At 32.6% G+C, this 5000-nt stretch overlaps 1 pseudogene; it reads right to left on the reverse strand.

The window, feature by feature from the left end:
* Positions 1 to 675: 675 nt before the first annotated feature.
* LOC107864308 lies at positions 676 to 3723 on the reverse strand (annotated as a pseudogene).
* Between the last annotated feature and the right edge of the window lie 1277 nt (positions 3724 to 5000).

A 5000-nucleotide genomic window follows, 5' to 3' on the forward strand; every position in this document is an offset into this window, starting at 1 on the left:
AATGCCGATCTAGTTTTCAAACCAAACCACGTACTAAATATCTTCTTTCACTTAACCTGACCCAATTGAAGGAAAGGAATGCCGCGTGTCTCGTTAGAAGCTCCTTCTTTTGTTTCTCCCGCTGCATTACTACAAAATATCTTGGTTTGGCTATGTGCCATCTACGGGTGTTAAATGGGCGGGTTGAGTTTGAGAATAAAAATTATAAATGGATTGAATTGAATATCGGATTGGGTCATGACCAGCCCAAATTTTCTTTGAATTGAAATGGGTAAATATCGGGTTGGGTTTGACCTGCCCAATTTGACCCACTTAGTCTAAAGAAAATATTTGCGAGTCAAAATCAATAACATTTTTTTACCCTTTCCTGTAATTAAATTAACATGGAGTGAGTATATTTTGTCCAGTTTTCTGTAACTACACCTATCCAAAAAAAAGTTTTTCTGTAACTAAATATTTTTGTATAAACAACCCAATCAAAAGCCATTGAACAGAGCAATAGCAGCAAGCAGCTAAATCAAATGACTATCTGCTATGTTTAAGGATTCCATCACTGAGTTGAAAACATTTTAGGAATTTCTTTTCATCATTCTTGTGTACCAATCTCAACTAGGATTTGAAGTTGTAATACTATGCCAAAAACAATCAGTAGTAGTACTTGATGAGATTCTCAGGTGTAGAATAGTGTATTGATTCAAGACTCGAAAAAAACATAAACATCAGTACAGATGATGACAAGAACAATCTAAAATAGCTCCTACAGCAACTACTCTGCTCATCTCAAATCTGGAAACCAGATAAAATTTAGAGTATCCACCTTTACGGTCACAAACAAGATTTACAAAAAATTTCATTTCTCTGTTTCAAAAGATCATTTATGAAGCATCCTGTTGAATATAATCTATGCATCTTATCCCTTCACATCATTCTATTTTTTTCTGGAGCTAAGCAATTCACAACTCCCTCGGCAGGGAAAACAATTAGAAGTTAAATTTGTTGGCAGCAAAGCAATGGTCAAATTCAAATGAAGACCTGGTGTTCTTCCGAGAGAAATCCAGTACAATATATTGATGTGTGAACTATCTTCAAGGCAGCTGGAGATTGGGTTGAGCATCTTGTTCAAGCATCGTCAAAAAAACAAGCACGAATATCTGGAAGTTGCAATGCAGCCACACACTAGTTTCAGAACGCTAAAAGGCTATTACAAGTACTGAAACCAAAAAAAAGACTAATACAAGCTTTTAGTACAAGATAAGCAGACTTTTGAACCTATTCTTAGCCATAAACAGAGAGTAGAGAGTTTGACAGGATTATAGCGATGTGCAAAAGTACTTTCGATGCTACAACTAACATGTTTATATGCACTTTACTTTCAGATTCATGAATTCACTCACTCATACCAATGGTGTTATCAGGAATTACACCAGATAAGCCAAAACTTTTAGCTGTCAAATTGACAACACTTTCTTCATTGGAATCACACCCTACCCCTTGCCAAGAACAAAAGTGAGTTGAAAAGTTGTGAATTTTAGTAACAACCATCTTTTGAGGAAGTCAGAGACAAAAAAATCCATCACTGTTTGGTTGTTGACAAAGCAAAGGCCTAAAGAACAGTGTCAAAACCAGAAAAGAACCAAGAATGCCTATTCCCATTTGTAGATAAGACTTCAACTGCCAATCTCAGAATGAAAAAGAGAGAAACAAAACCTTCCAACAACTCCAAAATCTCCCCTTTTTCAGAACTTTACCAACATTTTTGACTCAAAAAGTTGTTCTACCTTCCAACAATCAGCAAAACAGACACTTTTAGCACAACCCCACAAAGCCAAAAGTTCAAGAATACACCATTGGCTAAAAATGAACTTTCTTAGTAGCAACAGAAACAAAAATCTACTAATCTTTGCGAAATTAGAGTAATAGAAGCAGGCAGCAACGATTTCACAGAAGAAATTAGAGTGATTTTAGTCGAATCGAGTAATCGAGACTCGAGAAGAACGTTGAATCGGAGATCAGGAACAGAGTACCGGCAACGTGAAGTGTTATCAGTTTGTACCCAAACGTGTTCCGGCAACATGAAGTGTCGTCGACGGCGATGGGGGTCACAAATTTGCGTCTTGGAGTTGCGCCGATTTTTTTTTTTTGGTTGGAAACGGGTTGAAATGGGTATCTCACGGGTTGAAATGGGTGAGAATTGTTTTTTAGCTCTCTTACCGCCGCCCCAACATTCTTATCCATTCGGTTCATCAAATCGTGCAAGAAATCACCCATCCCCTGCATACATTTTTTATATAATTTGCGATGTTTTAATACATAAGGTAATAATAATCCAGCTACGGATAATTGAAGTATGAAATTCGTTAAAAAAAAATGATAGTTATGTGTTGTTTACCGTTATTTCTAACATAATTGGAATACTCAGCTTAATTGCAATTGACAAGGCTCGGGAGATAAATTCTTAATATACAATTTCAAATTTTAAGATCATAATAATCACTATGTACATTGTAATTTTGAATTGGATATCACGATCAACAGGATGTTTCGCAGTTGTAAAATTAGATAAAAATTCCAGTGTCAAAATCGAAAATTCAGAGGAATATGAGAGGTTATTATATGAATAATTTGTGAAAAGGACAAAATTACGTACTTCGTCTTCCTGAAGCAGATCAAGGAAGCCGGCGTCGTACATAGACCTCTTGTCTTGATCGGAGAGAACTGCCAATACGAATAACGGAGAACTAACCACCGTCAATTCCCTTCAAAAGTCACACATTTTTTCAACAAGCAAAATAACTAAACTACACACACGCCGTCAACGGATTCCGTCAAAAATATATATATATACAGTATAAATGGAGAATTCTTACCTGAGTAGGCCTCTTGAATTTTCTGAAATCGGAGTTTCCGTCGGATTCTTTGCCCACCTGTCCGGATGCCATTTCTTCAAAAATCATAGGCATGTTACTACATAGTAAGTACCATATATTTGTATATAAAAAAAAAAAAGTTGAATCTCAATTTCGAGTTGATAAATTATAAAAATACAGAGGCACACCAGAGCTAGTTTCCGATAAGCAGAGCGAATGTCGGAGCAGGAGGCATCTTTGCGAATTCCAAGCACTGAATAGTAACAAGATCCGGAGGAACCTCCTTCTATTTCTGTTTGTTTCTAACCCAGAGCCAAGAATCCCAAAAAAATTATGCGAAAACAGAAACTGTACCTAAAATTGACAGGTACAGAGCGCCAAGTTGTTGTTAGTCATTGAATTAAACCATAGATAAATGCAAGTTACGAATCAGAGAAAAATTGGAGCAAATAAGAGAATTTATATATATTGATTGAAGGGAGAAAGGGAATGTGTAAGTTGGAGAAGATGATTTTGTAAGATAAGGGAAAGAGGAAAATATCTGTCATCATAAAAAGAAGGAAAAATTACAAAAACTGAATCATTAAACACTACAATTACAATAAATAATAACACTTTTTTAAAATTATAATTTATAACAAAAGTTTTATAATAATAAAAGAATATGCATTTTTCAATTGTACATATGTATTATGTATTTATGAGTAATCCAAATATATTTATATATATATTTATATAATAATATTTTATTTAAATATAAATATAATTTATTATTATTTTTTTAAATTATAAAATTATTGTTATAAAAATTATAATTAAAAATACAGAATTGCTATTTTTAAAATTTTACCGACATTTTGGATTTTCCAAATGAGGAAGATACTTTGTTTATGGGACAAGAGACACTTGGAATAAGGCTTGAGAATTAGTACAATTTACGGCGAGTGCCACTAGATCCGATAAAGTCGTTGCTAAGCGTCACTTACAGTAATAAGTTAGAATTACTAGAGATTTGTTTTGCAATTTCGATATTTACATATTTATAATTTATGAGAAAATTTGTATGTTCCTACTCACACCCCAATATATTAGAAATATAATGGGTTTGTCCTTGTTGAGAAAATTTATATACTATTTTACACAAAATAAAAATATTAGCACGTATATATTTTTAAGCAGCTATTTTCTTCGTCTCAAATTTTTTAATTTAATTTTTCATTTTACTTATCTTTTTTTATTAATCAAGAATAGACAATTTTTTTTTTATATTTTACTCATTGCATTAATTATTTTTTCTTTAAATTAAAATATAAATATCATTTAATAGGAGCACTATTATAAATTAGTTATGTTATTAATTATTTTTCTTAATCAATATATCATCTTAATTTGGAACGAATAATTTGAAACGCAGAAATTATTAAACTCGCTTTCAGTTTTCAGTATCGGGTTGTCATCAAATAGAGCGGGAAAGGTAATAATTAAGCACCATGAACTTGGAGAGTTTTTTTGTTTGTTTGTTTTACATAGAGATAATACTCACGAAAATATCTTAACTTTGATCGAATTTTCAGTTGAGCATACTGAACTTTGTGGGGGTCCTATTACCCCCTGTACTTTTTTAAAATGGAATTAATTTCCCCCAAAACGCTATATCTAATTTTAAAATGGAAAGTGTAATACACGCGCTAATGACATATTGACACGTGTATTTTTTATTTAAAATTAATTTTCATTTAGTTTCTTTTCCATTCTTAATCTTCTCCATTTTTCATTCTTATTTTCTTCTCCTTTTTTATTCATCAAAATCCACAAAAAAAATAGTAGTAGCAGCAGACCATCATTGTTCTTCTCCAAAATTAGCACTAGCAGCAGACCAAAACAATGATCAAAATTCACAAAAAATTAGCAGTAACAGCATACCAAAACATTGGTATCCAACAATGGTTTTGTTTTTCTCCAAAATTAGCAGTAGCAGCAGATCAAAATAATGATCAAAATCCACAAAAGATTAGCAGTAGCAGTAGACCAACAACACCATTATAATCAAAACATTGACATCCAACAACTCAAAACTCAGAAAGTTTCAATCTTCCCAAGTTCAATTTATGGAAAAAATAGCAAGAATTTGCT

The sequence above is a fragment of the Capsicum annuum genome, chromosome 3, assembly GCF_002878395.1.
Source record: "Capsicum annuum cultivar UCD-10X-F1 chromosome 3, UCD10Xv1.1, whole genome shotgun sequence".
Taxonomy (NCBI): Eukaryota; Viridiplantae; Streptophyta; class Magnoliopsida; order Solanales; family Solanaceae; genus Capsicum; species Capsicum annuum.